We start from the raw sequence: 11,893 nt of genomic DNA, 5'->3' as shown, positions 1-11,893 counted from the left end.
GCCATCCTCCAAGGTATTTTGCGTTCACACAGTCTTTTGAGCACTTCAGAAGAAAGACATTTCATGTGAACTCTTTGTGATTCTTCCTCGAGTCTTGGGAAACTCCTCCCCAAGTCTATTCCTGTGTTATCTCCTGTAGAGGATGCTTGCTCATATAGATTGCTGCTTCTTCCAATTATTTTATTCCATACTCTGAGAGAAGATTTTTTTTAATAGCACAGCTAAATAGTGCTACTGATTGTTTTCCTCTTAAGCAAATTCAAGTGTAATTGTATTTATACCCAAAAGACTGGGGTGACGAGTAGGGGTAGGCACGGCTAGTATGAAGCAAATAAAGTTTTTTTTACCCACCCACTTCCCTCTAGTAATTTTCTTATGCTATTTGTCATCCCTGATCATTAAACTACACTAGCTTTTCTTTGATATTTTCTGGTTTACTTTTACCCTTAGAGATTAAGAAGCTTTTCAGCTACTTGGTAACCCAGTGCCCCATTCCCATGCAGACGATGTCTGGTTTCACCTGAGGGTCAACACCATTTGCTTCCAAACTTTCTAAAATAAGTTTTCTCCCCAATTTTCTTTTCAATCCTGTACTCTGAATGTATTTACCTGATAAAAATTGAGTACTAATATTAGGCCTTCTAAAGATATGCTGTCCAAAGCAGTGGTCCTAATGTATTGATTTTAGCTTTTACAGCAGTCTGATGTGAGAGATATTTGGAGGTAGGTAGGCACTTCAGAACCTCTCAAAACTCAGAATGCAGGCAGTCATTTATGATGAATATATGTAAAGTATCCTTGGGATTCAGTATCAAGTTTATTCGTGGAAACTTGTAGAACTCACTTCTTAGGACAGTTGAGATACTAATACAGGATTTCTTCCAAGTTGTAATCTAATGTATTCATTAATAAAAACATTAAATTAAAAGTCCTGGTTGGACCTTGGGTTCCATCACAGGGGATGTTCCATGTGAATGAGTGAGAAAATCCTGAGGCCTTATCTACCAGCAGAATTGGGTGAAGAGACACCAGAGGGAGGAATCTCAGTCCTCAAAGAAAATAGCCAGCGGGCATGTAGCTGTGGGGCAGAAGTGGAGTGTGCAGGGTAGCACCCTGAGTGGCCTCAGTTGCAGCAGTAACAGCAGCACAAACACAGTTCTGGCCAAGGAGGTGGCTTAAGCTGTTGGTAAAATGACACAACAGCTCTTTCTCCATAGTATGTGAGTTGACAAAACAAAGGACAGGGTTCCCATTACAATCTCCTTCAAGCTCCTTTCCCTTGCCACTCAGAGCTGATTTGTACAAAAACATGCTTTGCACTTGTACCTGGAGGAACTGGAGACAGTGGGTTCGAACTTTAGCAGTCATCTACCTGGTGTCCATAGTGGTTGTGGTTGCCTTATGAATGTGGGGACTACAGAAACTGGAGATTCAAATGCACACCAAAAGCTTGGTTTATCGCTGGAATTGTTTTTGCTGTTGACAATACCTATATCACTGTGGGTTATATTGCTACAGTTAGTGCATTCTATGCAACCTAAACTACAAAAACCAATCATAAGGATTCTTTGGATGGTACCCATTTACAATTTAGATAATTGGATACTCCAGCATTGCAATATATGTGCATACTTGCAGAGAATTCTATAAAGCTTATGTCATTTACAACTTTATGAGATTCCTTACCAATTATCTAACTAACTATTATTGAAATCTGGTGCTAATTATTGAAGCTGAAGATCAGCTGAAACATTTTCCTCCTTTATGTTGCTGTCTACCATAGTCTATGGTAGAAGTATTGCTGTTTAGGCAAACTAGGCATATTACAGTATACAGTTGTCAGACCATTCACCACCATCATTGTTTTAATCTGTGAACTGCTTGCTATATATGATTAGCTTTTCATATACTTAGACTTATTTAGTTATAATAAACAACATGTCACAATTGTTTGCCATGTATTGTCTTCTACTATTTTATAAAAATCTAAAGGAAGAACTGAGCCCAATCCAACATGTTGGCAAATTTCTTTGTGTAAAGCTGGTATTTTTTGTTTCTTTTTGGCAAGTAGTAATTATTGCTTTGATGGTAAAAGTTGGCATTATTTATGAAAAGCATGTATGGAAATGGCAAACTGTAGAAGCTGTGGTTCCGGGAATCCAGGACTTTATATCTGCATTGAGAGGTTCCTTGTTGCTATTGCCCATCACTACCCTTTCTCATTAACCATATCTCCAAGAAGCAGAACATGGCTCATGCTCTGATTCCTTTCTTGCCATGTGGGATGTTTCAGATATTAGTATTTTTGAACAAATAAGGCACATTGGATGGACAGTCAGGAGACATCATAGGAAAAATTTGTTTCCTGAGAATCACAATCAGAATGAGCATACAAGCTTATTATCATCATCATGGAGATGCAATTCCCACAGCCTCTTTTATGTTACTTTGACCCATGGATCACTATAAGGATTTGGACACACTGACACTCCCCAGACTACGGCTACTATGCCTAAAATATCTGATGAAATACTTAATAATACTATAGGAGAGAAAAAAATTCAGATAAATCTGTGGATTCCTGAACAGTGTGGAAATCAAACTGCAATTACGATATTGTATCATTACCTGGTATTCCAGGGCTCAGGATTTTGTGCTTGGGAAAAGCCATGAATAATGGGAAATTTCAACACAAAAATAACTGAAAGTCAGGTACAACTACTGGAGATATATATATATATATATATATATATATTTTTCATATATATATACACATATATATATTTTCATATATATATATAAAATCCTGTGTGTGTGTACATATATATACACATATATACACATACGTTTTGTACATCAAAGGTAATCTGTCTAAATTTCCTAGACCTAGACTTGATTTCTTAACATTAGAGTATCAAATAATCAAATGACAGAAAAGAACATAACTAAATCTTCCTGATATTAGATTGCTTTATCAAGAGATGGACATTAAAAAATCAGTGCTTCCTACTACTGCTGTATGAATATAATGCTCTGGAATTAACAGAAAGCATAATGCAGAAATATAAATTAGTGGAACTTAATCATAGTCATGTGTCGTATAAGCTTACCTGATAATTATTTCCCAATTCCTCAACTCAATGTGTTTCAATGAAGGAAAATTCATCCATAAAAACCATTAAATTATATTTCTGTTTTGAAAACCACAGACAATTGAACTTGATATCTCTTTTGTCAGTATTATTGAACATATAACTAAAGATATGATCACTAAAAACAATAGCTAATAGTATTGAGCCTTTATTCTTGACATATATTAGCTCACTTAATCTTCACGAACACTATATAGAGTAGGTTCTATTATTTTGTAGATGAAAATGATAAGGGAATAGAGGTTCCGAAAGGTTAGATAATTTTCTCAATATCACACGACTGGAAGACAGTGGAATGTGGATTGAACCCAAATCCCTATGACTCCACCGTTTTTATGCATAGCCCCTACACTACACAGTTTCCATGTTTGTAATTAGTATGAATTCATTAAGTACCTATGCCACAAAAACACATATCATATGAACAAGCTCATTTACTTATCAAGTCATGTAACTATGTAAAAAAGATAAACACATTTATATCGGGACTTCAGCAACACATTCGACTGCTTTTTTTGTGATAGTTCCATAAACAACAATAAGAAAATATTGATTTCTAAAACAACAAAAGAGGTGAATTTGTAATTACTGAAATGTTTTACCAGGAATATTTGAAGTAGTGTGTCCTTGGTTCTTTTCTCATGAACATATTTATCAGAGATTTTTATGCAAAGTATAAACTAGAAATCATAAGCCAATGTCACATGCCACATAGGCTGAATGTAACCTTCATATACTGTTACTTTGGCTTCCCCGATATTTTCAAATACTTTGAAATCAGTTCCTAAAGACAAAACATATCATTATTTTGAACCCATTTTCCATGGCTGAGGAATTTATCACCTTAAGGCACTACTCACTCTCCACCATCAAAGATGAAAATATCTTTTACTCAACTTTCAGTGGAGGTGCAGTCATGTGACCCAGGCTCTAGCAAGCAGACATATCCATTTTATAGCCACTTAGAAGTTACTTATTTCACCTAATATAAGACAACATCAATTAAAAGGCACGCCAGTACTATCTGTTCCATTAAGAACATTTTTTAAATTCTTCCAATTAAACTATGCTATTGATTATAATATGTGTTATGATTTCCTAGATATTAAAATGTGAAAAGTATGTGTCTTAAAATTAAGTGTAATTATACTACAGAATTAAGTAAATTAAGGTGATTATACTAAGAAATGAAGATTGGACAGCATCAAGCCTGATTAACTGAAAGTAGTAGTGGCAGTAGCTATATCATTTCCACAGGCAACTGTTTCAGTAATATGCCCAATATCTAGTATCAGTGATGTTACCTATGGAATTTACAGTGTTTAGCACTAATGATGGTGACAAATGGGATCTGCAAGGAGACAGTTCTGCTACATTATTTGAGACATTATATTTTGCTACATAATGTTTAATACAGGTTTTCCAGACTTCCTTAATATCCTGTAATCTGTTCAGTCTTATTTTTGTGATTACATATATGTAACATAAAATTCACCACTTCAACCATTTTTAATGCACAATTCAGTGGTATTTGGAATACTCAAAATGTTGTGCGAGCATCGTTACTACCTGTTTACAAGATGTTTTTATTACTCCAAACAGAAACTCAGTAAGCATTAAGCAACAATTTCCTGCTCCCTCTCTCCCTATTCCCTGGTTATGTGTAATCTGTATTTTTTATCACTGAATTTTCCTGTTCTAAATATTCCATATAAGTAAAATAATACACTATTTTTCCTTTAATATCTAGTTCATTTCATTTAGCATAATGTTTTCAAGGTGCAATTATGTTGCAGCCTCTATCAGAACTTCATTACTTTTCTAGGCCAAACAGTGTTCTATTCTATAGATATACAACTTTTGTTTATCCATTCATCTGTTGATGCACACATGGGTTGTTTCTACCTTTTGGATGTCGTGAAAAATGCTGTTATGAATGTTTTGTATACTTATCTCTTTGAATTCCTGTTTTCAAGTTTCTGGGTATACGTTAGCATAGAATTTCTGGGTCATATATTAATTCTACATTTAATTTTGAGGAACTACCAAGCTCTTTTCCACAGAAACTCCAGCATTTTACATTCCTATCACCAGTGCTTGTGAGTTTCAATTTCTCCATATTTCCTGCAAAACTTGGCATTTTCAATTTGTTTGGTTACAGCCATGCTAGTAGGTGTGAAACGGTATTTTTGATATTTTGATTTGTACAGACATATCTTAGAAATATTGTGGGTTCAGTTCTGGACCACTGCAATAAAGTCAATATCACAAAAAAGTGAGTCATACAAAATATTTGGTTTCCCAGTGTATATAAAAGTTATGTTTACATGAATCTATAGCTTATTAAATGTGCAGAAATCTTATGTCTAAAAAATGCATACCTTAATTTGAAAGCACTTTATTGCTAAAATATGCTAACAATTATCTGAGCTTTCAGCAAGTCATGATCTTTTTGCCAGTGGAAGGTCTTGCCTAGATATTGATGGCTGCTTACTGCTCAGGGTGGTGGTTACTGAAGGTTGAGGTGTCTGTAGCAATTTTTAAAAATAAGACAACAACAAGGTTTTCCGCATTGATTAACTCTTCCTTTAACAACATATTTCTCAGTAGCATGAGACATTGTTTGATAGAATTTTATCCACAGTGGAACTTGCTTCATAATTGGAGTCAATCCTCTCAAATCCTGCTGCTCCTTTATCAACTAAGTTTATGGAATACTCTAAAATCCTTTGTAATCTTTCGACAATGTTCATAGACTCTTCTCCAGGAGTAGATTCTATCTTAAGAAATCACTTTCTTTGCTTATCCATAGGAAACAAATCCTCGTTTGTTAAAGTTTTATGAGGAGAGTGCAGCAATTCAATCACATTTTCAGGCTCTGCTTCTAATTCTAGTTCTCTTGGCATTTCCACCACATCTGCTGTTACTTTTTTCCATTGAAATCTTGAACCCCTCAAAGTCATTCATGAGAGGTGGAATCAACTTCTTCAAAATTCCTATTAATGTTAATATTTTGACTTCCCCCCATGCATTACAAATGTTCTTAATCCCATTTCCAGAATTTTTTTCAATTAACTTTGCTCAGATCCATCAGAAAAATCACTCTCTCTGGCAACTATAGCCTTATGAAATGTATTTCTTGAAAAGACTCGAAAGACAAAGTTACTTCTTAATTCATGGGCTGTAGAATGTATGCTGTGTTAGCAGGTGTGAATACAACTTAATCTCCTGTGCACTTCCATCAGAATTCTTAGGTAGCTAGGTGTTTTGTCATTACACAGTAACATTTTTAAAGAAATCTCTGTTTTTCTGAGCTGTGGGTCTCAATAATGGGGTTAAAATATTTAGGAAACGATGCTGTAAGTAGATGTACTGTCATTCATGCTTTATTGTTCCATTGACAAAACATAGGCATACTTATTAAAAGTCCTAGAATTTTTGGAAGAGCATATGAGCATTGGCTTCAACTTAACACCATCAGCTACATTAGCCCCTAACAAGGGAGTTAGCCTATCCTTTGAAACTTTGAAACCAGCCATTGACTTCTCCTCTCTATGAAAGCCCTGGGTGGCATCACTGTTTTGTCTATATTGAAAACTTATTGATTAGTATAGACACTTTTATCAATTATTTCATCTAGAACTTCTGGATAACTTCCTGCAGCTTCTACATTAACACTTGCTGCTTTACCTTGCATTTTTATGTTATGGAGATGGAATCTATCCTTAAATCATACCAACCTATCTTCCCTAGCTCCAAATTTTTCTTCTGAAATTTTCTCACCTCTCTCTGGCTTGATAGACGTGAAAAGAAATAAAGCCTTGCTCTGGATTGGGTTTTGACTTAAGGAAAACTTAAGTGGCTGGTTTGATCTTTTAGCTAGACCACTCAAACTTTCTCCATATCAGCAATAATGCTACTTCACGTTCTTATCATTCACTAGGTAGCATTTTTAGTTTCCACTAGGAACCTTTTCTTTGCATTCATAATTTGGCTAACTGTTGCAAAAGGCTTAGCTTTCAGCCTGTCATCTTTTGACATGCCTTCCTCACAAAGCTTAATCATTTTTAGCTTTTGATGTAAAGTAAGAAATGTGCACCTCTTCCCTTTACTTGAAAACTTAGAAGCCATTTTAGAGTTCTTAAATGGCCTAATTTCAATATTGCTGTGTCTTAGGAAATAGGCAGGTCTGAGGGAGAGAGATGGAAGAATGGCTGGTTGGTGGACCAATCAGAACACACAAAACATTTATTGATTAAGTTTGCCTCCTTTTATGAGCATAGATCATGATTCCCTAAAACAATTACAATAGTTACATCAAAGATCGCCGACTACACATCACCAGAATAGATATAATTATAATAATAAAGCTTGAAGATTACCAAAATGTGACACAGAGACACAAAGTGAACACCTGCTGTTGGAAAAACAGCGCAGATCAAATTGTTCAGGGTTGCCGCAAACTTTCAATTTGTAAAAATCACAATATCTGTAAAGATCAATGAAGTGAAGCCCAGTGAAAAATGATATGTCTCTATTTACTTAATGATTAAAGATGCTGAACAACTTTGCATGCACTTACTTCCATATTCTTTATAGAAATATCTATTTAACTCGTTTGGGCATTTTTTAATTAGGTTGCTTGCCTTTTTGTGGTTGACTTGTGTTTTAAAACATAATTTAGTTATTAAACAATTATCAGATATCTGATTTATAAATATTTTGCAAACATTTGTAAATATTTTTTCACAGTATTTGAGTTATCTTTCTACTCTTTTGATGGTATCTTTCAATGCACAAAAGTTGCTAATTTTGATGAAGGACAATGTATCTATTTTTGTTATTGCCTATGCTTTTGGTGTCATATTTAATAAACCATTGTCAGTTCAAAGGTCTTGAAGATTTGTCTATAAGAGTTTATCTCTTTGGTTCTTAAATAAGGAGTTTTTATATATTTTCAGTTAATTTTGTATACAGACTAAGGGTCTAAATTTAGATTTTATAAATGTGAATGTAGTTTTCTCAGCAACATTCATGGAAGATATTTTTCTTTGCCCTATTGAATGGTTTTGGTACCCTTGCCAAAAATCAATTGATAATGATTATAATAATTTACTTTTAGATTCTCAATTTTATTCCATTGGTCCATATGGCTATCATTATACCAGCTCAAAACTGTTTTGATTACCATAGCTTTGTAGTATATACTGAAATATGGAAATGTGAATATTCCAACTTTGTGACTCATATTCAGAATTATTTTGTCTATTCTGTGTACCCTGAATTTTCATATGAATTCTAAGTCAGTGCAATAGTTAATTTTGTGTGTCAACTTGTGTAAACAACAGTAACCACATATGTAATCAAACATTATTCTAGACATTTTTAAGGAATTTTAAATAATTTAATTTAATTTAATTTCTTTCTTCTTTTCTTCTTCTGCTATCTTTGGGGTTCATTTTCTCTTCTTGTTTTTTAAGTTCTTCTAGGCAAAGGACATGAACAAACACTTCTCAAAAGAAGCGATGCACACAGCCAATGAGTATATGAAAAAATGCTCAATATCACCAATCAGGGAAATGCAAATCAAAGCCACAATGGGATACTGTCTCATTGGCACTGGAGGCCATAGTCCTAAATAAATCAACACAAGAACAGAAAACCAAATACCGCATATTCTCACTTATTAGTTAGAGATAAACATTGAGCATGCTATGGATGCAAAGTAGGGAGCAATAGACACTGGGGCCTGTTCAAGGGTAGAGAGTAGAAAGAGGATGACAATTGAAAAATTACCCATTGGGTATTATGCTAATGACCTGGTTGACAAAATTATCTGCATATCAAACCGCTGCAAATGGCTATCTACTCATGTAACAAACTTGCATATGTATCCCTTGAACCTAAAATAAAAGTTGAGAAAAACTAACTAAATAAAAGTTTATGAAAATTTATCCTTAAGATTTTAAACTTCTTGATCTTAAATTCTGTCTTTTCATGCATTTTAAATTAATTTTTGTATATGGCTAAAGGTAAGGGGTTGTATTTACTTAAACCCAATATAGTCCAAAAAAAGTGGTTATAAATTTGTGGTCTTAAGACCAGCAGCATCAGCATTACCTTGAAACTTGTTACAGATGCAAGTTCTTAGGCTCTACATCTATTAAACCAGACACTCTGAGTGTGGTTTCCAGCAATCTGTGCTTTAATAAACCCTCTAGGAGATTTTGATGCATGAAAAATTGGCTGGGTGTGGTCGCTCATGCCTGTAATCCCAGCACTTTGGGAGGCAGAGGCAGGTAACAAGGTCAGGAGTTCAAGACCAGCATGGACAGCATGCTGAAACGCCGTCTCTACTAAAAATACAAAAATTAGCTGGGCATGGTGGCATGCGCCTGTAGTCCTAGCTGCTCGGGAGACTGAGGCACAAGAATAGCTTTAACCCAGGAGCCGAAAGTTGCCGTGAGCCGAGATCGCACCACTGCACTCCAGCCTGGGCGATAGAGTGAGACTCTGTCTCAAAAAAAAAAAAAAAAATTAAAAACCATCTAAATGCATTCTGTTTTTTTGGCTTATTCATTTTCTACAAGAAAAAGCAAACAGCATTATTTCAATTTAGATTGTTGTTATTCTATACTCATTTCAGTATAATTCACCTTTCAAGCAATTATGAGTTAAGTCTTTAACCAGAAACTGTAATGCAAACAATAGCAAATTCCACTTGCAAAGAGGATTTTGCACTACAAAGAAAAAAAATTATTACAGAGCATGAAAAATTAGATTAGAAAATATGAATACTGACCCCTTCCTATTCCACAATTATTTGCATATTTAATGAAATTTAGAAAAAAATTATTCATCGTCCTCAAAGTAGCAAGTGAGTGACATGACCTGTATTTTTTAATAAACTGTAGAAATTAACGATGCTATATGTTGTCATTTTATTGCTTACAGTTTTGAGTCTTAATAGAACAGAAAGTTAGAAGACATGATGTCACTAGAATGCTAACTGCTCCAAAAGATTAAAGGTAAACTGTGTAAGGCACATTTCCTTAATAATATTGTATTATGTTTTTTAAAGAGAATCTAGGAATTTTATCAATAGAAATCTTCATAGAAGGATTAAACACATGAAGGATGTTGAGATACCTTTTAACACAATTTCTGGTCCCTTTATTTATCTTGTAGATGAAATAATACATCTTTATATGGTTTCTAAAATAACAACATGCAAAGACACCAGTACAGATACAAAATTAACCACAGTTTTACCTTCTAAGACGCTAGTTTTTTTTTTTTTTAAACAGATTTACGTGTCAAGCTTTGGATAGGTATAGTAACTGATAGGTTAAAAGAGATTAAAAGTAAACTACTTGTTCAGCCAATTGTGGGGTTTTTTTGTTCAAAATTCAAATTTGTATTCAATATCTACTTACCCTTAGAGCCATGACAGAGCTTTATTCATCTACTTCAAAAAACTAGAAAACAAGGCAATATATATTAAACAATAATCACAAACATGGAATAACAAACAGCAAAAACAGCAATCTTTTATAGAACAGAAAAAAATAAGCCCTATTGTTGCCTTGGAGGTTATGACTCCATTGACGAGGCAAAATTCACACTTCAGGGAGGCAAATATGGATAAAATTCTTCCCCAAAAGCCTGAGAAATTGTAGATATACATCAACAAAGCTCCAGAAATGTATACTGGGGTTTCTTTGAATCTGAGTCCCAGTTCAAAAGGGTGGGGAAAAGTATCAGAATACAGGAAATAACCACTGCAAAAGAGAAGGTGAAAAAATCTCTGGGACTCACACCGGTCTGAGAATAATTGTGTTTTTTCCAACTAGAATGGAGAAAATCTCCCAATATACTGTACTTCAGATAGAGTCTTCAAGAAGGATATTAACCTCGATAGTGAGAATAACCTAGACCTAAATTAAGGGCTGTTCTGCATCTGCCATTACTAAACTATTTTGGTTTCTTTTTAAAGGCTGTTTTTTAAATTTCTTAATATTTATTTTTATTTCAATAGTTTTTAGGGTACAGGTGGCTTTTGGTTAAATGGATAAGTTCTTTAGTGGTGATTTCTGAGGTTTTAGTGCACCTGTCACACCTGTCACCCGAGCAGTGTACACTGTACCCAATATGTGGTCTTTTATTCCTCCTGCCCCTCCTATGCTTCCCCCACCGAGCCCCCAAAGTCCATTATATAATTCTTATGCCTTTGCATTCTCATAGCTTAACTCCCATTTATAAGTGAGAACATATGATATTTGCTTTGCTTTTCAATTCCTGAGTTAGTTCACTTAGAATAATAGCCTCCAGGCCCATTTAAGTTGCTGCAAAAGGTATTAATTCTTTTTTTGTGACTGAGTAGTATTCCATGGTGTGTATACAAGACATTTTCTTTAAACACTTTGGTTGATGGGCACATAAGTTGGCTGCATATCCTTGCAATTGCAAACTGTGCTGTTGTAAACATGCCTGTGCATGCATCTTTTTCATATATTGACTCCTTTTTTTTGGGATAGAAGCCCAGTAGTGGGATTGTTGGATGAAATGGCATTTCTACTTTTATTTCTTCAAGGAATCTCCATACTATTTGCCACAGTTATACTAATTTACATTCCCATCAGCAGTGTAAAAGTGTAAAAGTGTTCCAATTTCACCACATCCAAGCCGACATCTATATATTTGTTTGACTTTTTAATTATGGCCATTCTTGCAGGAGTAAT

The 11,893-nt window shown here is 34.4% G+C and overlaps 1 pseudogene; it reads left to right on the top strand.

The window, feature by feature from the left end:
* The first annotated feature begins 1,297 nt into the window (after positions 1-1,297).
* LOC105529050 lies at positions 1,298-2,585 on the top strand (annotated as a pseudogene).
* The last annotated feature ends 9,308 nt before the right edge of the window (positions 2,586-11,893 follow it).

This window comes from Mandrillus leucophaeus, unplaced genomic scaffold (genome assembly GCF_000951045.1).
Source record: "Mandrillus leucophaeus isolate KB7577 unplaced genomic scaffold, Mleu.le_1.0 Scaffold743, whole genome shotgun sequence".
Taxonomy (NCBI): Eukaryota; Metazoa; Chordata; class Mammalia; order Primates; family Cercopithecidae; genus Mandrillus; species Mandrillus leucophaeus.
This window is presented reverse-complemented; position numbering and strand designations above follow the sequence as displayed.